This window comes from Schistocerca nitens, chromosome 8 (genome assembly GCF_023898315.1).
Source record: "Schistocerca nitens isolate TAMUIC-IGC-003100 chromosome 8, iqSchNite1.1, whole genome shotgun sequence".
NCBI classification, from domain to species: domain Eukaryota; kingdom Metazoa; phylum Arthropoda; class Insecta; order Orthoptera; family Acrididae; genus Schistocerca; species Schistocerca nitens.
Window position 1 is genome coordinate 419,047,787 of NC_064621.1, and position 27,615 is coordinate 419,075,401.

Genomic DNA, 27,615 nt, shown 5'->3' on the forward strand with positions numbered 1-27,615 from the left:
CTACCCGCTTCCTACCCTTGTACCTTCACACCGAGGATTTCCACATCTTAGCCAGATCAGAAAGTCTCCCTCTCACTAAGGTCAACCAGCTGAATCCATTTCACGAACCGTGTCACTCAATCCCTCTCAATTCCCACACTCGGGATGCGACAGTGAAACAATGTCAGTAATAGTTTAAAATCATATAAATAGAGGCGATTTGTGCACTGCCATATCTCAGTCTTAGTTCAGCTCAGTGCAGTTTGAGATCAGTCTTAGTTCGCTGCCGAACACCTAGCATGCAAAATAAAACTCTTTTGTGAACATGAATTCCTGGAGCATATTTCTACTACTTCATGATGCCTGAGGGGCGATGCAGTAACATCAAGATGAACCTACTACAGCATTAAGAAGCAGCACCTCAGATTACACAAGATGGCGTTTACCTGGCTGTGTTCATTGTACTTGGGAGAACAATTTTCAGAATGGGGGGTCATCACACGATCACCAGTAGAACAACAACAGGAACAATATTAACAGATATGATGGTAATAGAAGTAATAATAGTTTTGGTAACAACTATCACAACCAGAGTAATAATTGAAATGAGAATGGCAGGGAGAAATTGTAACAGATCTTATGAAAATAATAATCAGGAAAACAGGTAAGCACCTCATTGCGTGCCTGTCAGTTTGAGGTGAAGAACAGTTGCAGGAATCAGGCTAGAGGTCGAAGAGGAAGGCAAAGTTCAGGTCACACACATCACAATATACACTATCATTATCAGATAAACAGAGTTGATTATGGTAAGGCATTTTGGGACTTCAGGCTCATGGAAATGGGTGAAGATACTAGTAAAGTAGAAAAGAAATTTAATCTTAGTACAGATGATTTGACTAACTCATTTGATGATGGTTGTGTGTTTAGTAATAGTAACATTTATGATGATGCTGATTAGTATGGTTTAGTTAGCTTATTTTGTGAAAATGAATCTTCATTGTTGTCTGAAAAAGATGTGGAAGAAAGCAAGGATCATATACCCAAGTTGAATTATGTTTATGTGCCCGTTGACACAAGTTCTGGTACTTTCGATAATGATTGTAATGTGGAAACATGTGTAGTTAAAGTTGAGGCTCATGTAGATGCAAATGATGTTGCAAATGAGTATTTTGAGACTACTGATGCTGACACTGATGTTGAATTTTATGATAAATTAGATGGTGTGGTCTATGTGGAAGTACTAGAGAATGATATGAGAAATGGAATGATAGGATATGATGATTTGGAGTTGGAAAAACAGGTATGTGAAAATCAGTTGATACCCACTGAAGTCAGTAAGATATTACATGATTGTTACAATAAGGAGGATCAAAATAAGCTAATTAGTGATAAGATAATGAAAGTATTGGAAGAGAATGAGAATGAACAAGCATGTCTAGTAATAATTGACCTGAATGAACACATGTTGTTAGGGCTGGATTGGATACTGAAAGATAATGCTAGGTTTGATTGGTTACATATGAAGCTAAATTTTGTTGATCCAAAATCTGGTGTTCATGGTGAAACTAAATTATACATAATGTTCGATGAAAATTGTAGCAATAATTTAAGAGGAATGGAGGTATTTGATAACAGAAATTATTTAGATGATGATAATGAGTATTTTGATAACCAAGTGGTTAGTGAAGACTTTTCTCAATTAGTACTGGGCAAACGTAACTCAACAGACAATTTAAATAGGGATGAAAAAAGTGACTTGGAGAGATCCTTGTGGGAATATAATAGCATTTTCAGTGACAGGCCAGGCAGGGTGAAAGATTATAAGTGGAAGTTAAAACTGAGACCACATGAAGCATTTTTTATTAGGCCATATGGAGTACCTATTTTTAAGAGGAAGGTTGTTATAAAGAGGGACCAATGACCGTAGCAGTCTGGTCCCTTTAATCCCACAAACCAACCAACCTTGTTATAAAGGAGTTAGAGAAATTGCAGAGTTGGGGGGATAATAGAAAGGAGTAGCAGTCAGTAATACAATCCTATGATTGTAGTAGCTAAGAAAGATGGTGGCATTAGAATAGTACTTGACTCTCAACATTTAAACAGGAAATTTTTGGAAAAGGAAACTGACCAATCAGAATCAATGGAGGAATTGTTATATAAATTCCAAGATGCAAATTATTTTACAAGTTTGGATTTGGCATCAGGATTTCATTAGATTACTTTAGAACCTAATTCTAAGCCATATACTGCATTTTTTATAATGGGAAATGTTTTCAGTACTGTGTATTATCTTTTGGGTTAAACTTATCAGTTGCTGAATTTATCAGGGCTTTGGATTTGTTTTGGGAAGTGTGTTACTTTCAAAACTAATCATTTATGTGTATGCCATTCTGGTAGTCAGTAAAACTGGGGATGAACATATCGAAATTCTGAAAGCTATTGCAATAAAATTTAGGCAGGGAGGTATGACATTAAAATTGGAAAAATGTAAATTTGGAGTAAAAGAGGTGAAGTTTCTTGGACACACTATTAATAAGGAAGGAATTCTGCCTGATAAAGACAAATTGTTGGCCATTGCAGATTTCCCCAAGCCGAGATCAAAGAAGGAACGTAGGTCATGTTATGGTTTATGCAAGTTCTATGGGAAATATATAGGGACACAAGCTTTAAATGTTTTATGTCTTCTTGTACTTTTAAAAAAGAACAGTATTTGGGAATGTACTGATGAATGTCAAGAAGCTTTTGATGAGATTAAAAGACAACTTGTCAATAGTGAAATCTTACATAGACCAGACTTAACTCTACCATTTTGTATAATGGCAAATGGGTATGATTATGGCTTAGGAGTTAGTTTACTTCAACAGAAGGAAGTTGAGGGAGAGATGATGCACTGTGTTATTAGTTTTGCCAGAAGAAGTTTACAAAAGAATGACAAAAATTATACAGTCACTGACAAGGAACTTTTAGCCATTGTTTGGGGGTTTAAAAAATTTCAAAATTGTTTAGTTGGACACAGTCAATGTATACACAGATCACAAAGCTTTGTGCTACATTCAGGAGTGCAAACTATTTCACAGTAGGATTACCAGGTGGGCAGTTTTCTTACAGAAATTTGACTATCCAATCCAGTACATTAGAGGTGATTCGAGAGTAGTCGCTGATGCTCTGTCTAGATTACCAGTAGGTGGTAAGCTGGCTAGTGAGAATATTCAAGAGAATAGGATCTTTAGGATCAAACACATTCAAGATATTAAAGAAGAGAAAGAAACTACGAGAATCTGTAGACAACTGAGATGTAATCAAAATCAGGATGAAACATGGAAACTAGTTAAGAGCTACTTAGGTAAGAAAGGATGTGATAATTTAATATGATAATTTAATATTACCAAGTGTTTAAAGGAATTTATTTAAAACAAGTAATCCTGATTCAGATAAGTGGAAGGTTTGTTGGCCCAGACAATATACTAACACTTTCATTAACTATATACATAAGAGTTATGGCCATTGTGGATCCATGAAGTGTATCCAAAAGATGCAGGGAAATGTTTACTTTGATTAATATCTCCAGGAGGGTCAGGAAGTGTTTGAATTCTTGTGTTCGATGTAGACAGTAAAAGTTGCCAACTAGAAGCATACAGGTTTCATGCAGAGTATAATTCCACAGGTAAGTCAGAACTAGTGGGAATTGACTTATTTGGTCAACTTCCCTGCATTAAAGAAGGCTACACATATTTGTTTGTTACTGTCACCTTGTTTTCAAAACAAGTAAAGCTGTATCCTTTGAAAAGAGCTACAAGTAAAAAAATTATTCAGTGTTTTACTAATGACTATTTTAGGAACGTTAAGTCAGTTCACATCTCATGTGTGGAAGGAATTTATTAACAATGAGAACGTCAAACACATTTTAATATCATTGTATTCACCATCACACAATCCTATAGAAAGGTATATGAGGGAAACTGGTAGACTGTGCAGAACATACTGTTCCACGTCAGTTTGAAGACATTCTAAATAGCTTGCAACATACTACAACTGGATTCATACCATATGAAGTTCATTTCAATCAGAAACCTACTAACTTACTAAGTGAATTGATTAAGTTTCCAACTGGTGCAGAGTTGACTGCTGATGAGAGGGAAGAGGTGGTGAAAAAAAAAAAAAAATATGGAGGCATATCATAGTAAGAGGAAGAAGAAACATGACAAAAATCTTAAAGTTACACAATTTAAAGTAGGAGACCTCGTGTTGACTAAAAGTTATGAAAAGTCAAAAGCAATTAAAATAAAAAAATAAAACATTCTTCGATATATACATTGGACTATTTGAAATCTTAGAGATACCACATCCAAGTGCATTCAGGCTAATTTATCCAAAGTCACGTAAGCTAATTGGTTTAAGAAACATCACACAACTGAAGCCATATATACGAATATGATCAACCCTCGGGGGGGGGGGGGGGGGGTTATACTCTCTGCGTGTACTATGTGTCTGGCCAGCACAAGGGCCCCAGCTAATGTAGTATCTGCTTAAACATCTTTATATGTAGGTATTACATTCCTTATTTGCACCATTTACACTTAGTGTCTTGTCGCATGTTTAAATCAACTCTAGGTATAAGAAGTGCTTTGGCTGATTTGAAAATAGCATCTATCTCATCTATACTGACAGGAACTAACAACAATATGAATTTTATAGAGAAGTACAGTCAACTGGATAATACACATGTATTTGTCTACTTAACACTCTAGTTGATCAGCAGGAACTATGGTATAACTTGGTCACTTGCATAACATTTGGTATTATTTCACATATTTATGATATTACAATTATTCAGTGATATGTAAATCTCAGATACCTCATACATATATGATTGAATGTTCAGTATGATTACTATGGAAACTTTTAGCAACAAATTACATTGCATACACTTAGCCTGTTATTTGAAGTTTACACATGGAACAGATTCTATGGATTACAATGATTTACTTATTATTTACTTTATCTTGACTCTAATGAATTCCATTGCTCTGCAATAAATCTGGTGTTGTCTTTGAAAGCTTTTGATTAATAAGATTTAGGAGTATTTTGCTTGCTGTTGTCCTAGGGAGACAATAGTATTATTAGTGGATTTTTGGCTGCATGGTTACTGATGACCACAGTCTTGATGAAATATAAGTGTTGGCTGATTAGTCTGTGGAAGGCATAAGTCAGATAGGGGATATTTTGGTTGGATGCTCCAGCTGGACAGCAACCGTTTCTTTAACACACCAATTACACTTGGAGCTTAAGCTATGTTTCAATATGTCAAGTGTATTACTCTGATTTGCATTATGCTTTGCACTTTTACCTACATTTGGTTCTGTATATGCTTCCATGTCATGTTTTCTATACTGGTTGTTAGCATTCATCATAAATGTTCTTTGGTACTTTGATGCTCAATGTTGTGGTATACTGATGTTCATCTTGCTCATTTATATTTTCTGCACGTGACATAGGATTTCTTATATATATCTAAAAACAAAGATGATGTGACTTACCAAACAAAAGCGCTGGCAGGTCGATAGACACACAAACAAACACAAACATACACACAAAATTCAAGCGCAACCAACAGTTGCTTCATCAGGAAAGAGGGAAGGAGAGGGAAAGACGAAAGGATGTGGGTTTTAAGGGAGAGGGTAAGGAGTCATTCCAATCCCGAGAGCGGAAAGACTTACCTTAGGGGGAAAAAAGGACACTCGCTACACACACACATATCCATCTGCACATATACAGACACAAGCAGACATTTGTAAAGGCAAAGAGTTTGGGCAGAGATGTCAGTCGAGGCGGAAGTACAGAGGCAAAGATGTTGTTGAATGACAGGTGAGGTATGAGCAGCGGCAACTTGAAATTAGCGGAGGTTGAGGCCTGGTGGATAACGGAAAGAGAGGATATACTGAAGGGCAAGTTCCCATCTCCGGAGTTCTGACAGGTTGGTGTTAGTGGGAAGTGTCCAGATAACCCGGACGGTGTAACACTGTGCCAAGATGTGCTGGCCGTGCACCAAGGCATGTTTAGCCACAGGGTGATCCTCATTACCAACAAACACTGTCTGCCTGTGTCCGTTCATGCGAATGGACGGTTTGTTGCTGGTCATTCCCACATAGAAAGCTTCACAGTGTAGGCAGGTCAGTTGGTAAATAATGTGAGTGCTTTCACACGTGGCTCTGCCTTTGATCGTGTACACCTTCCGGGTTACTGGACTGGAGTAGGTGGTGGTGGGAGGGTGCATGGGACAGGTTTTACACCAGGGGCAGTTACAAGGGTAGGAGCCAGAGGGTAGGGAATGTGGTTTGGGGATTTCATAGGGATGAACCAAGAGGTTACGAAGGTTAGGTGGACGGCAGAAAGACACTCTTGGTGGAGTGGGGAGGATTTCATGAAGGATGGATCTCATTTCAGGGCAGGATTTGAGGAAGTCGTATCCCTGCTGGAGAGCCAGCAGAGCCTAACGCCGGATTTTGTGATCGACATGCATCATTGCACAGGCAATGTACACACACCAGGACTGCAACACGATGCCTCTCACTCGATGATTCCACCGATTTCACCGGACGTTTTCGAGCCTGCAACAATAAGTGAGGTTAGGAGTGTGCATGTCTCCGGCTATCAAATGCCTGACCTCCACCTCCGTACCACTGCTACACCTCAGTGTTTTGTGCCACAACATTCACCTTATCCGCACACCATTTTGAGTGGAGTGACTATGAACAGTGAACATTCACACATTCCGTCCCACGTTAGACATCATTTCCCAGATTGTGCTTCGGGACAGCCTGCACCTCCGCAGCCTCCCTGCAACACAGGTGGCCCTGGCTCTAATCATACGTCGAGCTTTCTGCAGACTAACATGCGTTCTCAAACCTTGAACATTTTTTCATTTGTCGCCCCCGCGCCGGCTCCAGTCGAGCTTCCACTACTGTTCTCGGCACATCTCGGTGCCTCATCTGCGTCGGTCTTCTGCAACGCGCCAATCCAAACACACCCGCAACGTTTTGAGCTTCCACAACCACAATCGACGCATTACGGTGTCTCATCCGTGTCGGCCTCCCGCGTCGCGACAGATCACACTCAACCACAACGTGTCACCTTCATGCTGCCACCCAAACAGCCATCATTGCCACATCCCCTGGAGGCACACTCTCCTGGAATACTACAGCAACCACAGCTTGATTCAGGCAGTGCGCTGATGAACTCAACTCAACCTGTTATTCCGAACATTCTACAATGCTTACTGACGCTGCCACCATTTAATCCCGACAGAGCAACAACCTGGTTCAAAATTGTGGATGAAGTGTTCGACCATTACAAACTCGATGAGTCAACCAGGTTTCTGTGCCTCATCACCCACCTGCACGACCAGGAGGACTTGATTGCTGATCTGGTCGATGCCCCGTACTCATCTACCCGGTACACTCTAGTCAAAACGACAGTTCTACGTCGGCTTGCACGCGCAACTGAGGCAGCAATACAGCAAGTGCTCCATGTCGAGCAACTAGGCAATGACAAACCTTCCCAGCTCTGGAGATGGCTACGTGCCCTGGTCAGCGCCAATCTACTCTCTGGCACAGCTCTCCTCGCCATCTGGTCAGATAAACTATCTCCCCGCATCCACTTTGCTCTGGCTCAAAGGTCTCCTGAACCTGTCAAGCAAAGAATGACAATTGCTGACAAGCTACATGATGCATCACTGCTCTATTTCGCCAGCCACTGCCTACCTGACAAGTCTCAGGTTCAGGCTCATCGCCTTGCGTCCGGATGCGGCCGGGGCCATAGTGTGCTGACCATTCTGCTCGCTCCGGGAAGCAGTAAACAAGCAACTGGGACGTCACCGGCTCTGCCAATGGTCACGGCCCCTCCTGCAACCGAACCTGCTGTGGCCACTGGACCTTGGCCACCACCACCGGCAACGAATCTTCCACAGGAAATGCAACCGCTCTACCCATACTGTTACTTCCACACACGGTTTGGTAAGGCAGCACGGAACTGCAGACCACCCTGCTACTTCCCAAACACCAATCACAGGTAGGTCCGGGTGCCGCCTCCTGTGCACAATATGACAGGCATCCCCCAGTGCTCCATTCTGTCCAGGAACAACCGCATAATTGCGGACGACTTTGCATTAAAGACATTTCGTCGGGATACCTTTTCCTAGTGGTCACAGGCACCGATGTTTCGCTGCTGCCTACGTCCTTAGCATCATCGAAGATCCACCCTCATCATACTTCACTGCAAGCCATGAATTCAACTAAACTACAATGCTCGGGTTCAACTTCCCATGTCGTCTCACTCTCCACAAACTGTAAACTCGAGTGGACTTTTTTAGTGTGCGAAATTGACGAACCTATACTAGGCATTGACTTCTTGCGACACCACAAACCTTCACCGGACCTAGTGCAAAAAACCGTGTTTCATCATCTGTCCAAGACTCACTTCCCTTGTGCTCCGTCAAGTAACCCCCCCACCCCCCACGCCCCACCCCCTGTGACATATCGGTCTGGGCTCATCTCATCTGTACATGCCCGTCTCTGTCGATGACATTACAAGAAACCACGCACAAGTGCCTTATCAAGCTTGAACATGTCACTCGCCTATGCAAGGAAAACTTTGAGCTCTCCCTCCGGCTCCACGAAACACAACTCCAGCTCTCCGATGCAGCAAAGGAATTACAGACACTACAGCAAGGACAAAGCAAGGTCAGTAAGTGTGCCGAATCTGCTTGCAATCCCAGCAATCGAGCCTCTGTGTGTTTACCTCCCACTACCCCTCACAACTGTGCTATCAAGACTGCCATAACGTGTACTGACAGTTCCGCAGGGCCACACCCTCCTAACACGGCAGTGTTTGACACTCGGCCGGACACAAGTGCGCATGCGCGATGAGCGTCACGTGTTCCTGAACTGACGGCTCCTACCCCCCTCGCGGACAGCACCTCAAACTATACAACTTCGGCTCCTGCGCGCCGTCGTGCGACCACCATTGACAACACTAAAAGTGCACTCACGCCAAGAGTTTCGCCCGCAACCATGCTACCACAGGCCGCGCCCTCGGACAATGGACTCACTAACGGCTCAGGAGCTCTACTGAGCTCACCTGACCATGGTGCCACTGCTTCGGGTTGGCGGCCATCTTGTCACGTTGACTCCTGGTACACTTTCCTGCCTTGGCTCCTGTCGGATCCACCGAGTGGCTCCGAACACCACGACCACGCCTCACCTGCCCCGCCCGCCACACATTGTAAACAAACCGCCTCCCGTGTCGCCGGCAACATTTTTGTCATCACCAACGGCATGGTTCACAAGTTTCACCTCACGCCAGGTCCCCCGATCTCCAGTAAACCACGTCGACTTTGTCCCGAGTGCCTCTCCGACCTTAAAAATTAGATTTCTGAACTACTAAGCTCCGGCGTCATTGAACCCTCTGTCAGTAGCTGGTCTATGCCCATACATATGACACCCAAGAAAGACGGGTTCTGGCGCATGTGCGGAGACTACCATCGACTAAACGCATGAACAGTTATGGACACCTACCCCATACCCAACATTGCCAACTTTACCAGTTCCCTCCTCGCAGGTGTGACCACGTTCTCTGTCATTGATTGCAAATGGGCCTACCACCAGATCCCCATGGCACCTGAAGACATTGAGACGACAGCAATCACCACCCCGATCGGGTTATTTCAGTTTTGATTCGTGCCCTTCGGTCTGAGAAACGCAACCCAGACCTGGTAACGCTTCATCAACGAAGTGCTATTCAACCTAAAATTCTGCTTTTCATATCTTGATGACATTCTTGTGTTCAGCTCCTCCATCGAGGACAACATTCGACATGTGCAAACTGTTATGAACACTCTCGCAGCAGCAGGCATTGGGACCAACCAGGACAAATTGCAGCTACATCAACCCACTGTCACTTTTCTTGGTTTTCAGGTCTCTGCCGATGGCATTTCACCGCCCCCTGAGAATGTACAAACAATACTAAACCTACCATGACCTTCGTCATTCAAAGAGCTCCTGCGCTTTCTGGGGACGGTTAATTATTATCGCTGACATCTACCTCGGAGATTCAGGCTCCACTGACGGACACCTTGGCAGGCACCAACACTTCTGTATCTCGGTCCATTCCATGGACCCCTGCTATGACTGACTCTTTCACTGCCCTCAAAAATCTTCTTGCCGAGGCCTGCACCATTGCGCATCCTCATCCCAATGCGCAGCTTTTCATCACCACAGATGCGAGTGATACTGCCATCGGCGCTGTCCTTAGCCAGACAATCGACGGCCAAACTTCGCCTCTGCACTTCTTCTCATGCAAGCTCACCAATGCACAACGGAAATATTCTGCGTTTGACAGGGAGTTGCTTGCGGTCTACGAAGCGATTAAGCATTTTAAGACTGACATTGAGGGACGCCCTTTCTATGTTTTAATGGACCACAAACCCCTGGCTGCGGCCATTACAAACCTGCCAGCTGACCTGCCTCCTCGCCGCTTCAGATACAGGGTCCCATTGCCCAAGTGCTTAACAGATTTTAAGAGGCCAGCAATGCCTTCTAAGTCTTTCTGTATGTTAAATGGAGAAACTTTTCCAAAACTCTGCTCTTCTTTTAACCATAAGAAACACATTATGCAAAACAGCATGCATTCTGTTACTAGTGACTGAATCAGGACTGGCTACATGGCCACCCTTTCCACTGGGAAGGGGTAAAGAAAATTTCGGAGGATCCATTTTGGTCCCACGAGCGGCTAGGGAAATAGGGACCACTCAGAGTCCCGCACAGCTGAGTAAGCCTTATACAACTGATGTGTCCTTGCTATCCAGGTGGTCAAGCCAAGATCCCTGTTCCCTGAGACAGACAAGATTCCACCACCATGCCGCACGGTGGTCGCTGAAGCATGCCCAGAGCTTATGGTGACAGAAGACTGGTGGCGCGTTCCAGTCTCCAGCTCAGGAACTCCAGGGTCACCAAGCCCGTGCTCAGCAAACAAATGCTGGGCCCCTGAGGGCATCACCAATAAGTTTCTGGTTAAATTTAAAGACACATTTTCCAATGCTATCACATAAAGTGGTAACAAGTTTATTACCTATCTCATCCACATATCTGAGCAGAAAGGCTTTTCCTTCTTATGAATATATAAAAAATAAATCAAGGAACAAACGTCACAGCAAAAGCAATCTGAGACTGTCTTTATGTTTTGAGGTTCCTGATTTCACAGTTATGTCACATGCAAAGCAGGTGCATCCTCCTCAACGAATTCCGAGGAAGGGTTGAGCCAGTTAGATTAACAGAAAGGTGTAAAATATTTTAATACTGCATTTTTGACTCAACTATTGTGCAAAAGCTTCTACTTTTGGTGTGGTACATGTGAAACATAAAGCATTATAAAAATGTTAGGGCTAAACCATCAGTAAATACATAAAACTGCAAGCAGTCACTTTTAAGAAATAGTTATTTACTCATTCCATGAACTGGTTTTCGAATCTTTTCAGGCTCATCTTCAGATGGTGTACAGAACGTTACATAGATATTTCAAGCATAATGCTGGGTGCTGACTCTGTGAAAAGAAGACGGAACATGCTTTCATGCACTGCTATGAGTATTGTTTATCTGCCAATTTGGTTCCAAAATTTAGTTTTGTACTAACTGTGACGGTATGTGAGGTTTTTGTCATTAATATCCAACTGTCTGCTTCCATCATGATGACTGATTGGTACCGACAAAAGCTGCCCTTACTGTCGCAGTAAGTAAAAAACTAAATTTTTTAACCAAACTTATATCGACGCATTACAGCATGTTCCACCTTCTTGCCACAGAGACAGCATCCAGCATTATGGTTGAAATAGCAATGTAATGTCCTGTACACCATCTGAAGATGAGCCTGAAACAGTTCGAAAACCATTTCGTGGAATGAATAAATAACTATTTCAGAAAAGTTGCTGGTTGCAGTTTTATGTATTTACATTCGACAAATAGTCGCGGGTTTTGTAACATCCATAATGGATAAGCTTAGTCTAACCATCTGCTTTGAATTCAATTACTACCATGTTATGGTACATACTTTTTTTGTATAACATCCATCATTTTATTTTACATTTACATTTACATTTTTTCTTTGTAAAGGATCAAGAATGTCCTGTTCCTAGCATGTCAAACCTTCATGATTCTCTAAGGAGTGCACACGATTCAGAAAGCAATTCCGCATGTACGTGACCAGTCAATCCCACCTTCCCATCGCTTCCTGTTTCCCAGTTGCACAGCCTTGTTGACACCCAGGCTTGGCCAGGTATCTGATGAGCCATGGGCCTCGACGGCACATCGTGGCCCACACACCTCGTTACTGGTACACTTGAGCTCAGCTACCCACAGTGCAGGCAGCAGGGTGGACCGGTCAGCAGCAGCTGGGTTTGGGTGGCTAAATTTGGCATGATGCATAGCTCTGGTCACAAGCATCACCTATCCTATCAAGGAAGAGTTACCTATAAACCAAACATGTGATCTACAAACTAAGCTCCAATGAAAGTGCTGCATTCTACATGGATGTGACAATCAATAAGTTGTCCATCCACATGAATGGCTGCCAACAAACCTTGGCCGACTGCCCAACATGACATTCTTCACTTCAATGACTACTTCACATCTTACGCCATTTGGATCCTTCCTACCGTGAATTGTGCAGGTGGGAACTCTCCCTGAAATATATCCTATGTTCCCATAACACACTGGCCTCAACCTTCAATAGTCCACAGCCTTTACCCACATGTCCCCTTCCCTGCTCCAACTCCAGCAATACACAGCCTTCTATCTCACCACTAGCCTCTCTCTTTTTCCACTCCTTTCCTTCTCCATTTCCCACCTCCATCTCCTGCAAACTTCCTGACTGCACCTAGCAGCCATACCCTGGCCCCATCACATCCCTGCATGCTCCCACAAGCAGCACTAACAATTGCCCCCACACCAGCCGCCTCCTTACCCCCACCACCCAAACTGCTTCTCCCATCAGGCGCAGTTGCTCGCAGTCTAGCCTCGGTGGCCAGAGGCTGTTTTTTTTCGTGTGTGTTTTTTCTACATTACAAGGAGGTGCCTTTGGCTGATAGCTCACATGTATAGCAGTCCCTTTTGTCATGCCCATCTGCGATTCATAATCTCCCCTATATGCTGAGTAGTAATCTATTCTCTTATTAAGATACTAATGTTGTTTCGATGGTGTAAGTGCTTTTCACATCAGTATAGATTCATTGTTTAAGCTATAGCTAAGTAATTGCTCACCAAATGTACTGAGCATGAAGACCAAAAACTTAAATCTGTTGAAAGCCCTGAAAATCAAGAAACATCTCGCCCACAGTACTGACTTTATATTAAATGACCAAACACAGCTTAATACTTCCCCTCTTCTAAACTTCACTTAAACATCACAGTTTTCCAACACCTCCCACATAGGGTTCCACTCTATTCCTCCATTTTTCCTGTAATTTATTTATTTTATTATGATTGTCAAATCTTTTATTCCATTTCTGTATCTCTTTTCATATATAATACCTCTTTTCTTCATTATTCTTGGCACATGTTGACTTTATTCTGGTTAGTTTAGTTCAAATTGTTAACAAGGCATACATATTTTGAGTTTAGTGTTAATGTTTTCTGGTTTGTTGCCTTGACATTCATTTATTGTTTAACTTTCACATTCATAATTGCATTGTTAAAGATGACTTCAACTTCGAGTTCATACCTCACTCTCGAGGCATAATATTTTTTCAATGTTGTTCACAGGTATTTTTCTCTCCCTGATGATGATAATTAAAGTTTGATGATGGCTTTGTAAGCTCGAAACTGGTTAGTAAAATAAATGCTGTAGAACATACAAAACATTGTGCTTTCCATTTACAACTGTTAGAGAAATCACAAAAATCATTAGGGCACTGACAAATGGTGACTACTGTGGATATTATGCTGTTTCAAAAAAAGCTCTAAAATCTTGTGCTGACTCAATAGTGTATGTAGGTATCAGGAGTAGAGATCATTGAGCATACACTGGAAGTACATGGATAAGTTTACTAAAAAGCTCAGTATTGGCTGCTTTGCACTTACAACTCTCTCTCACACTATGTTTACTTGCAAAGGGATTGGTAGGGGACTTTAACTCAGAACTGTTCACAGCATAATCTTCTTGAGAAATACAGTCAACACCAAACACATATCGGCTCAGTAGAATAATGCAGTAAGAATAGTATGTAAAGCGAACGGCTGAACATTTTGTAGGAGACTCTCCAGGATACTTTGGAATTCTTACACGTACGTGTTACGTCTTCCATAATGGCATTTGTGTTTAATAATAAAAGCAAATAGCTGATGTACTGTGGAATTCACAAACACTATGCTCAAAGTCAAACTAATTTCCATAATAACACCAGAACAGCCAGTTGAGGTCAACTGATTATTTTTTTATTTTGAAGTATGAATTTCTCCAGTCTTTCAAATAATCTGTTCCTGTGATATTATGACTTTTAATCATTTTACAATAGGTTTAATTTGGCTTATTGGCTTTGCTTTTTAACTACAATTTTTTAAGATAGTTACACATTTATCACTGGTTCCCGATGGTCGTCGATTGACAGCTTCTCACAGAAAATCATTTTACTTGGTTTATTTGGTGCTTTTTGTAGCCAACAATGATGAACTTCACACAATGTTGCTCGTAACAATTTTTGCGGATATGTTGTCACTGAACAGTTTAATTGGTTACTAATGGATCAGTATCTGAATGGTTTTCCTTAAAGATGAAATGAGAACTACTAGCCTGTGAGAACACAATACACTACATCTCATGGAAACTTACTTACGAAAGGGGAGAAATGTTACACTGCACAACTTCTTCACTTCTCTCAAACTGGCAAAAGGAGTTGAAAAAGAGGAAACTGAGCATTGTTGGCACTTTGAGTAATAGTAGAAGGGAAGTACTGCCATTTGTGAGACAAGTACAAGGTGTACATAATTCAGATGGTATTCACAGGTTTGTTGACATTGCTCTAACATCTTACCAAGATATGACTAAGAAAAAAATGCTTAACCTTAGTTCCATGCATGCCAGTGTTACAGTTGATGAAGCTGCAGAAAATAAAAACTCCAGAAACAGTTTTAATAACAACACCAAACTCTGTGTAGATGTGTTAGATCAAAGATCATGGAAATATAGTGTAAGAGCCATTACGAGGCAGTGGCCTGTACATGTTTTCTATAACATTCTGGACCTGGCTATGATCAATGCCCACACCTTGTACAGGTTGATAACTGGCTCTGCCATAATAATTAGTGGTACCAATGAGATATTCTTTCCCTCAGTAATTAGATATTCCATCCATTTTGCCTGCTGACAGAGACGAAAGAACATCTAAAGATGCTAAACAAAAAACTTGCCAAGTTGGATTTTGCAAGAAAAACAAAACTAGAGATAACGGTTTTACGTGTAAAAATAATTGCATGCAATTCATGTCTCAGCAAAAGGATGTGCAACTGCAATTCTCTGAGTATAGAAACTAGTCCATACAGATGTGTCTAGTAAAACACTACCTACTTGTTACAGGAAAAAAGTGTAGTTAGTGAATAGCTAAGCAGTTCTACAATAATAACATATGCCACCTTTTGTTGTTTGATGTAAAACAGAAACAATGAAACGTAAGTAATTTTATTTACCTCAAATACAGTGTCACTTACTTTTGTATGATGCAACGAAAAATTAAATGTAACAGGTTCAAAAAAAATGTACCTACATAATTATTATGCATGAAAACAATCAATATTGAAGGCAATAAATAGGGAATATCATTACATTTTGTAAAAAGAAGCTTAAAATGCATTAACAACTTTAATAGTCAACTGGCTTCCATTGGGGATTGTAACATTTCCTTGTCATAATCCCCTCAACCCAAACACTGATATATTACCAAACAATATTATTTATGAGATAAATTAAATGGATGAACAAAAATCTACTCACCACACAGTAGCAGAACACATGCACAAAAGAACGTTATAATTAGGCAAGCTTTTGGAGCCAGTGGCTTCTCCTTCAGGTAGAAGGGGGAGGAAGAGGGGCGAAGGAAAAGGAAGTGAAGAGGTCTAGGAAAAGAGGTAGATTTCCTTGATGTTGATCTTATCCTCATTGAGGGTCAGCTACACACTTCTGTCCACGTTAAACCTACTAACAGACAACAGCACTCACATTTTGACAGTTGCCTTTCTTTCCATGTCAAACATTCCCTCCCATACAGCCTTGCCATCCGAGGCAAGTGTATTTATTCGGATGCAGACTCTTTACAGCAATACTCCACCGTTCTCAGCTCAGCCTTCACTGGACGTAATTATCCCACAATTCTAGTTCAAAAGCAGATTTCCCAGGCCATCACATCCAATCCTCATACTGCTACCTCAAAAAACTTAGGAGAGCACACCACTGGTCACTCAGTATTATCCTGGTCTGGAATGTATTAAACAGCTACTTCTACATGGCCATGACTTTTTAAAATCATGCCCTGAAATGAGATCCATTCTCTCTCAGATGTTGCGCACCTCACAGCACCCGTCTTCCCTACCCTAAGGCTCATACCCCAGTGACCATCCCCGCTGCAAGATGTGCCCTATGCACCCTTCTACCACCGCTTATTATAGCCCTGTAACTGGCAAAGATACTCTATCAAAGGGAGAGCCACCTGTGAAAGACGTCATATACTAGCTGTTACGTAAACACTGTTCAGCCTTTTACGTCAGCATGACTGCCACCAAATTATCAATTAAGATGAGTGGGCATAGGCAGAGGGTGTATTTTGGCAACACGCAGTATCCTCTTGCAGAGCCTGATCTACAACATGACACTCATGACCTCGGTGCCTGTTCCACCACGTGTCATCTGGACTCTTCCTGCAGACACTAGTTTCTCAGAACTCAACAGGTGGGAACTAGCACTACAGCATCTCCTTGATTCTTACCACCCACCTGCCCTCAATTTACTTTAATTTCTTCTGTCTCAGCATTTCTTCACAGTAACTTCTCTTTTCTTCACTACATTTTAGTTTTCTACGTCTTTCATTTTCTTACCTGTCTGTTTTTCGCCACCCTCCCTTCCCACCTATGTTACGAAAAATGCACTTAGCTTTTCACTCTTATAAACTCAAGCATGACATTTAAGCAGTAATCTCTGGCTTACATATTACCCTCTCTTCCACCTTTAAGGACTCAGATTTTCAAATCTCATGTGATGCAGTCCCCAACAATCAGTCTCATCACTTTCGGTAAGTCTCCCCTTACCTGTGGTTCTGGGTGCCTTTTCCGAAATCTATCGCTTTTCCGAAACCTCTCCAGTCCTTTTCCTTCACCACTCTTCCTTCCCCTTCAAAACCCTTTTGCCTGAAGAAGTCACTGGCTCTGAAAGCTTGTCTAACTATAATCTTTTTTTATGTGTGTGTTTTGTCACCACTTGTTGAGTAGATTTTTTATCCATCCAATTACATTACCTTGTAAACAATATTACTGTACGAATTATTTCTGAGCTACTATGTAATTCTTATGAAGCAGACTATGCACAGTGTAATCTCATTTTATAAAGCAAAGTAAATACAATAAAGCAATGTTCTATCAACCGTCCTGTCAAGTGAAAATTATTTGTGTAATGGAAAATTGTTCTTAAATTGTTTTTTAATTAATTTTTTCATCTTTCTGGATGATGACTAGCATGGATGTAAGTTTGTTGTGCTGTGTTACATTTGGTGAATAATAATGTTGTATTCGATCTCAAACCATTTTTATTTCAGTAACAAAGCAACCTATTATTCCTCTCATATGCAACATTAGCGCTCTATAGTAAACTGTTCATTTACATAAAGAGTGAATCTGCATATTTATTCTGAAGCCTGATAATCTTTTACAAAATATTTTATGTGTGTGAGAATATTAACTTACTTATGAGCTCGAGCATCATCATGAACAACCAATATCAAACTTAGTCCTGTAGTCTTCTTTGGAATTACAAAATATTCAAAAATAATTTATCAGGAAACTTCACAAAGAAAATTCATTTAAATGACTCAATGAATGCAATTTGTTCCATTGATGAGATCCTTTTGTTAAATACTTTGAAATTTATCAACACAAACTAACTGGAAGGAAGCAATTCAGCATTCTCAGGGACAGTTCGAAGCTGGGTGATCTAGTGTTAATTATGCAACCCCGTCTAGGGTGTGGAGTGGAATTTTACAACATGAGCAACTGTTTATAATACCATGTAGACAGACATCAGACAAAAAAATTGTAAATCCACGGAGAGAGAGAGAGAGAGAGAGAGAGAGAGAGAGAGAGAGAGAGAGAGAGAGAGAGGGGGGGGGGGGGGGGGAGGGGGAGGTAGGTTTATATTCAACATGGACAGCTACAGTGAAAATCAGTAATGTTACATAAATGCTTTGTATGAAGCAGAAGACAGAAACCATAGTTGAATAGTGTAAAAGGAGGAGCAATGGCTTTTCCCAATCTTTTTTTTTTTTATTTTAGCTCAGCACACCTACATACTTACAAAGTAATTCCCACATCAGTGTAACTAATTTAGCACTACCGTATTTACTCGAATCTAAGCCGCACATGAAAAATGAGGCTCGAAATCAAGGAAAAAAAAGTTTCCCGAATCTAAGCCGCACCTGAAATTTGAGACTCGAAATTCAAGGGGAGAGAAAAGTTTTAGGCAGCACATCCAAATCGAAACAAAGTTGGTCTATTGTAATATGAGACGCAATTTAGATAGAATAAATGACGATACAGCTACAGTAGTTTGGTTCGGGTCGTAAGCTTAGCAGTTAAGCTTTACCAGGTAGCCATTGCTATGCGTCAGGCGTGCTTCATCTGGTTTGAATCGGTTGCTTATTTTTCTTTGATCTGATAAGTGCCGTTCTCTTCGTTATAGGTGTTTACGTCACTCTAGGCTGAAAATGCATTATTGTACTGTGTCATGCATTGTTTGTCGCATTCTGATAATAAGTGTTTACGACCTGTCGCCGCTCGCAGAATGGCTTGCTTTTGTGCGCGCTACCGCCGCTTACAATAAAATAAAAAGAGAGGAATTGTCTCATTAGCGAAACAATGGCAAGAGACTGTTATTTGTTGTTACTTACACTGCTGCTTTCTTTGACAATAATCAACAAGAACCAAACAATAGACTGCGTATGATAGATGTTCTGAACGAGAGTTTAACTAAAATTTTTCTCCGTTTGAAAATCTTTGCAGACGCCTCTTTTGTACATTACATTCTGCACAGAAATTAGAGTCATCTTAGATTTAAAAATGTAGTCAATTACCGTGCTTCATTTCTGATTGTATCACTATTAGGCATAAGAATAATACGAATATAAAGATGACATGATATGTATATTCTTCCGCATTTGCTGCTGCCTCACACTAGTTTCGTAGGTTATTAGGCAGACAGGATTTAAATGAGATAGCAGCAAACACAAAAGAATACATGGCAAAATGTTTATATTTGTGTTATTCTTATGTTGAAGAGAACACTGCATGTGATTCGCAATTCATAAAAGTTCCTATTAGCAACCATCTCTTCTCACAGGTAGGAAAAAATTCAGAACATAGAGTTGGCCATATTGACAAACATCCCAAATAGTCTTGCCAGTCAGATTTTCGTAGTACATTGAAATGCTGCTACATTCGAAGATGAACAACACGGAATTTGTATTTACTTCATTGGATAATGTATGAAAATGCAGTGATCGAAACTCGGGGCGGAGAAAGAAGCTCGACTTACACCTTTTTTTTTTTTTTAAATTTATTTACTGACGCAGAGGTTTTGGCGCCAGTATTTATCTTTGTGCCTGCAAAGCATGCCTGTGTAGCGCTACATATATTCGACGGCAGAAGTTAGTTGTGGCGGCACCTACCAACATTTTTCAGAATTTCCGCTTACTTTGCACTCAATTCTAAGTCGCAGGCGGTTTTTTGGATTACAAAAACCGGAAAAAAAGTGCGGCTTCGATTCGAGTAAATACGTTATTCAAAATTTTTTGTTGGAATACTTTCAAGAAAATAGGCAAAGCTGTTAAACAGTGATCAAATAACATTTAGTGATAAAATTTCTTGGCAGATTAAAACTGTGCACTTGACCAGGACTCAAAGGCAAATGCTTTACCAGCTGGGCATCCAAACACAATTCACGACCCATCCCCACCATATCTCTTATCTTCCAAATTTCACAAAACTCTCCTGCAACACTTGCAAGTCTAAACTCCTGGAATAAAGAATAACATGGAGACGGGTCCCAAGTCGTGCTTGAGTAGCTCAATAGGTAGAGTACTTGCCCATGAAAGGCAAAGGTCCTGAGGTCAAGCCTCGGTCTGGCACACAGTTTTAATGTGCAAGGAAGTTTATCATATGTGCACACTCTGCTGCAACAGAAAATTTCATTCTAGAAACATCCCCCAGGCTGTGGCTATGCCTCATCTCTACAATATCCTTTCTTCCAGGAATGCTAGTCATTTAAGTTTCGCAGGTGAGCTTCTGCGAAGTTTGGAAGGTAGGAGATGAGGTATTGGTGGAAGTAGAGCTGCAAGGATGGGTCATGATTTGCGCTTAGCTCAGTCAGAACAGCACTTATCTACAACAGGCAAAGATCCCAATTTCGAGTCTCTGTCCAGCACACAGTTTTAATCTGACAGGAAGTTTCATATCCACACACACACACTACTGCAGAGGGACAATTGCATCCTGAAAACATTTTGTGATAACGGAGCTGTTGCATCACAATCAAAGAGCCCCATAGCAAATGGAAAGAGGAGAGTCATGCACAAGTTGTAATGACAAGGTGTACCAAAGAAAGATATCATTTTGTCCACATTGCTTACCAGCTGGATCCAGTTTTGCTTTAGAGTCCACAACTACTATACATAATATTAAAATATTGAACATCTATTTTATTTTCTATACTGCAATGCTCACAAGAGTGAAAACATCTTTTGAAAGATTTGGGATTTGGTTTTAGACTATGAGTCAATACAGAATAACGATAGTGTTCTACACAAAACTGTGAAATCATCCAGTGTAAATTGAAAATAGTCATAATATACATATTTTTATTTGTGTACATTATATTTCAGTTTCTGAACTTGGATATCCACATTTATGTATTGCACACAAAAGTGCATGTACAGGAAGACATCATTATTGAAAAAAGCCATTTTCATTTACAGTGTAAGGTAATAAACTCTGCACTAAATTTTACCAACAATACAAATATTTAACACTTTACAAAGTCAAAAGACAAACATTATTTGAATTCTTTGTTGCTGTAATCATGAATATTTATGTCCAGCAACACAGCTAATAGAAACTTTCAGTTTCAAATAGAAACGCCTCACATGCCTCTAACTTTCAAGTACTACATCATCATTAACATCCACTGATAACATTTCAGGGTAAATTCTCACAATAAATTACACATCAACAATTTGAGCTAAAACATTTGCATAAATTATTTTCATGTATAAATATGTTTTATACAGTATATACAAATCAAAATTGAATCTCTCTCTCTCTCTCTCTCTCTCTCTCTCTCTCTCTCACACACACACACACACACACACACACACACACACACACAAACTAACTTTCTTACAAATATTACAATTTTTTTCCATTGTTAAGCAACCACAAATGAAACTGGATGCAGAAATAAGCACCATTGCATGAAAAAAACTTTCCTAATGGACCTACCTATGATATATGGCACAGAACATTCAATACAAATTTCCATATAGTTCAATATACACACAGATCTCCACAGACAAACATGTTTCCATTTACTCAAATTTATACAACAAGCAGGAAAACAGTGTGAATCTGGCATGAATTACCAAGTGGGCAAGTAGACAACAATTTTCTTTGGTAAATAAATTATATGTTTCCTTTGTTTCAAGTTGTTATACATTCTAATACTTGCTAAGCATGGCTTATAATAGTGGAGTTAAATGACATACATTAAAATAAATTCTTTGGAAAGATGTCCTGTGAATAATTATTCTGCAGTCTTCTCATCCAGTAACATCTTTCTACTGCTAGCAACATACCCCTGAAAAAGAAACATATATTATTGAAATATGACATTTTAATCACTTATAGAAACTAAATGTAAAGTTCATAACAACTATAAATAGCCCAGAGCCCTAGAAAATTGATTATTATGGCACCCTTAAGAATTCGTGACTAGGCCTATTCCTTTGGGATGCACTGAGTATTGTTTGCACTAACTAAGTTGACACTCAGTGTGATGGCCGATGTGTGCAAAAGTACATGCATTTTCCATTTACAGTCGCTCCCATCAACCACCACACTGTGTGTCAGCTACACTTAGTGTACAGTACAATGAATCGTGTCTGGGAATAGCAACTAACAGGAAGCCTCCGAATAGGCTTGAATTTCCAATTCTTCTTGTCACCGTCTAGTCACAAGATATATGTGGTAGGAACTAATACGCTCTCTCACTCTTCTTAAAATGTAGCTTCTCTGAATTTTAACAGTACATCTCTCTGTGATGCACAATTCCCTTCTTCTAGTGTGCCACTGTACATACATACATACATTAATCCTTGTTCCATAAATCATGAATACGACATTTCATAATGATGTGGAACGTGTCACTTTAACATAAGTTTTCTTTACACAAAATAATTTTTTTTACAGTTACTACTTCATATCTAAGAATTCATCTATTGAGTAGAAGGAGTTGTCATTCAGAAATTCTTTTAATTTGCTTTTAAATGTCAGTTGGCTTGTGTCAGACTTTTAATACTATTTGGCAAATGACTAAAGAGTTTTGTGGCAGCATAATTCACCCCTTTCTGTGCCAAAGTGAGATTTAATCCCGAATAGCGAATATCATCCTTTCTTCTAGTGCTGTAGCTATGCACTTCACTTCACTGTTATTTTTGAATTGGGATGGGTTATTAATGATAAATTTCATAAGTGAATATATGTATTGCGAAGGTACTGCGAATATTATAAGTTTCTTAAATAAATGTCTGTAAGATGATCTTGGGTGGGCTCCAGCTATTATTCTGATTACACGCTTTTGTGCAATGAATACTTTTTCTCTTAATGATGAACTGCCCCAAAATATGATGCCATATGAAAGCAGTGAATGAAAATAGGCATAGTAGGCTAATTTACTGATATGTTTACCACCAAAATTTGCAATAACCCTGATAGCATAAGTAGCTGAACCTAACCGTTTCACAGATCATCGATGTGTTTCTTCAAATTCAATCTCTCATCAATGCACACACCCAGAAATTTTGAGTATTGTACCTTAGCAACAGACTTCCATTCATAGTCTATATTTATCAATGGTGTTATGCCATTTACTGTACAGAATTGTATAAACTGTGTTTTCTCAAAATTTAGTGAGAGTCCATTTGCAGAGAACCACTTAATAATTTACTGCAAGACATTATTTGCAATTTCCTCAGCTGATTCTTGCTTCTTGGGTGTGATTACTATACTTGTATCATCAGCAAAAAGAACTAACTTTGCATCTTCATGAATATAGAGTGGCAAGTCGTTAATGTATATTAAGAACAATAAGGGACCCCAAGACTGAACCCTGTGGGACACCATTCTTGATACCTCCCCAGTTAGAGGACTCTGCTGGTTTTTGTAGACTATCTGTACTGTTAATTTCAGCCTTCTGCACTCTTCAAGTTAAGTATGAATTAAATCATTTGTGCACTGTCCCACACATACGACAATACTTAAGCTTATCTGGAAGAATTTCATGATTCACACAATCAATAGCCTGTGAGAGATCACAAAATATTCCAATGGGTGATGTTTGGTTATTCATTGCATTTAATATTTGATCAGTGAAAGCATATGTAGTCTTTTCTGTTGAAAATGCCTTTCTGAAAACCAAACTGACATTTTGCTAGTACTTCACTTTTACAAATATGTGATGCTACTCTTAAATACATTACTTTCTATCCCCTTTTTTATGCAATGGTTTAACAATGGCATATTTCAGTACATCTGGAAAAATTCTCTGTTTCAGTGAGCTACTACATATGTAGCTGAGAATCCTGCTTATTTGTTGGGAACAAGCTTTTAGTACTCTGTTGGAAATGCCGTCAATTCCATGTGAGCTTTTACATTTGAGTGAATTTATTATTTTCCTAATTTAAATAGGAGAGGTGGGTTGAATTTCAATTTTATCAAATTACGTAGGTACTGCCTCTTCCATACACTGCTTTGCATTTTCTAATGAATAGCTGGAACCTAGTTTCTCTACAACACTTAATAAATGATTATTAAAAATGTTTTCTACTTCTGACTTCTTGTTAACAAACTTTTCACTATGTTTGATAGAAATACAGTCTTCCTGTTCTCTCGGTTGCCCTGTATCCCATTTCACAATATTCCAAACTGTTTTAATTTTATCATCAGATGTGCTAATCTCAGACATAATGCACATATTTCTGGACTTTTTAATAACTTTTCTTAATACAGTGCAGTAGTTTTTATAATGTTTCATTGTTTCAGGATCATTACTCCTCCTAGCTGCAAGATACATTTCCCTTTTCTATTTACAAGATATTTTTATCCCTTTAGTAAGCCATGACATTTTTCATGGTTTGTTACAATTATATTTCACTGTTTTCTTAAGGAAACTGTTTACAAATATACTCACAAAGGTATCATGAAATAGGTTAAATTTTAAATTGGCATCACGTTCCCTGTACACCTCATCCCAGTCTAACTGTTTCAAGCTTTCCCTGAAATTTTGAAGTGTTAAATCATTAATGGGATGCACTATTTTGGGGGACTGTTTTGCATTACTGTATGGAGATATATCATACACTGTAACTAGCTATGCAATATGATCAGACAGACTATTCTTAATAGGAAACTTTTTATTTGATTAAATTTATCTTGGTCTATGAAAACATTATCTATCAGTGTGCTGCTTTCCTGTACCACCCAAGTAGGAAAATCACTAACTGATGTCAAATTGAAAGAACCAAGTAATACTTCAAGGTCAAGCTTTCTATCTGTGGTTTGCTGATCATATCCACGACACACTCATGGTAACTAAAGAAACCCATACAAACACACTATTATTCTTTATATCTTCTCAGTCAATACCACCTCAATGTGGTGACATGACGAGCAAAACCCAAGTATCAGTTATCAAGGGTTTTTAAATCTACCTATTTCATGAACGATATTAATATAATAGAGGGAAACATTCCACGTGGGAAAAATATATCCAAAAACAAAGATGATGTGACTTACCAAACGAAAGCGCTGGCAGGTCGATAGACACACTGTGTCTGTATATGTGTGGATGGATATATGTGTGTGTGTGTGCGCGCGCGCGCGAGTGTATACCCGTCCTTTTTTCCCCCTAAGGTAAGTCTTTCCGCTCCCGGGATTGGAATGACTCCTTACCCTCTCCCTTAAAACCCACATCCTTTCGTCTTTCCCTCTCCTTCCCTCTTTCCTGATGAGGCAACAGTTTGCTGCGAAAGCTTGAATTTTGTGTGTATGTTTGTGTGTCTATCGACCTGCCAGCGCTTTCGTTTGGTAAGTCACATCATCTTTGTTTTTGGATATATTTCATGAATGAATTACACTTCCTAAGTGTTTTTCTGGTAAAGCAACATTTTGCTTATATAACTGAAAATAATCAATTTTTGAGGCAAATGCCCACATCACATATGTAACTTGGCCAGTTTTATCAGTACTTATCATCCACTTTTGTAGCATAATTTTCTACCTGCCCACTGATTCCACAGTAATGATGATTATTCTGAAGGGATGTAACTTCTTTACTTTTACTTTACATGTGGCAAGGGCCTTATCGACCATATGCCTGCTCTATGAGCCTCTTCCATTTCTGCTTGTCCAATGCGCTGTTTGTCCTGTTGCTGCTGCTGTTCATCCTCATTGTGTCCTCCCGAATGTTATCCCGCCATCTGATTCTGGGTCTCCCTCTTCTTCTTGTTCCTTCTCAGGGCCATTCTAGGTAGTCTATTCTCTGTCATTCTTGCTATATGGCCTGCCCAATTCAACCTTCTCCTCTTGAGCACTTCAATGATGTTACAGTGTTTGTACAGCCCTCTTAATTCTTCATTTCTTCTTATTCTCCATTCCATGTTATTTTCATCGTATATAGGTCCAAAAATTTTCCTTAGTACTTTTCTTTCGAATATTAACAGTTTTTTTCATCTTTCTTCCTAAATATTAATGTTTCACATCCATATAACATCACAGGTATAATGGTCGATTGATATAAGCGGATTTTGAAGTTACTGCTAAGTGATCTTTTTCTTAGAATTTTGATGAAACTAAAAAGTGTCTTGTTTGCTGTTGATAAACGGGCATCTATTTCTATATCTGTTCTGTTGTTATTACTAAAAATACTTCCTAGGTACTTGAAGTGGTCAACAGTCTTGAAATTGAATCCATCTACAGTCAGAGGTGCATCTTTTCTGGTTTTCTTACTTATGGGCAGGTATTCTGTCTTTTCTTCATTAACATGTAATCCTGTTTAATCAGCAATTTTGTAGTAATTTTGCATAATTCTGATTAATTCTCTTTTGGAACTACTTATTAGTGCTACATCATCTGCATAGGCAAGTCTTGTAATGTTCACATCCTGTAGCTGGATCCCTTGTGGACTGGTTTTAGAAAATTCTCTATCAATCTTCTCTAGGACAAGGTTAAATAAAATATGTGAAATGGCATCCCCTTGTCTCAGTCCAGTGTACAGCTTAAAATCTTCAGTTTCTCCTACCGGTGTTTTTATGCGACAAAGTTTCATCGATACACATTTTAACTAATCTGATTAATTTTGATGGTATTTTAAATTCCTTCATTATATTTAGGAGTGTCTGTCGGTGTATGCTATCATAGGTCTACGAATAATATGTGGACATCTACATAGAATTCCCACGCCTTCTCAGTTACTTGTCTTAGGGTGAATAAATGATCTAATGTGGATCTGTTTCTGTGGAAACCGTATTGGTAGTCCCCAATCAGTTCTTCTGTTATTGGTATAAGCCTGTTTAATAGGCAGCTTGATAAGATTTTGTAGGTGACATCCAGTACAGCAATTCCTCTGTTGTTATCACAAACTAGTGGATAGTTCTTCTTAAATATTGGGCACACAATTGCAATTTTCCAAACTGCAGGAATAGTTTCCATCTCCCAAATTGTTTCTATTAACGCCTGTATTTCTAATTCCAGTTGTGGGCCTCCATTCTTTAATAACTCAGCGTATATCTTGTCCTCGCCACAAGTCTTGTTATTCTTTAATTTCTTTATTGCTTGCTGTATTTCATTTACTGATGGGGTAGCAACTGTATCAATTATATCAGGTTCTTTCAATTTAAAGTAAGAGTGTGGTCCATTGCAGGTTTTTTTTTTTTTTGGAACAAGAGACCAAACAGCGAGGTCATCGGTCTCACTGGATTAGGGAAGTATGGGAAAGGAAGTCGGCCATGCCCTTTCAAAGGAACCATCCCGACATTTGCCTGGAGCGATTTAGGGAAATCACGGAAAA

At 39.7% G+C, this 27,615-nt stretch overlaps 1 protein-coding gene across 1 annotated transcript in view; it reads right to left on the minus strand.

Moving 5' to 3' along the window:
* Positions 1-20,953: 20,953 nt before the first annotated feature.
* LOC126198559 (myotubularin-related protein 10-B) overlaps positions 20,954-27,615 on the minus strand; it is a 159,782-nt gene continuing 153,120 nt past the window's right edge. The window contains exon 14 of the mRNA XM_049934985.1: positions 20,954-22,128. The gene's annotated coding sequence lies outside the window, so the exon portion shown is untranslated. The remainder of the gene's footprint in view (positions 22,129-27,615) is intronic.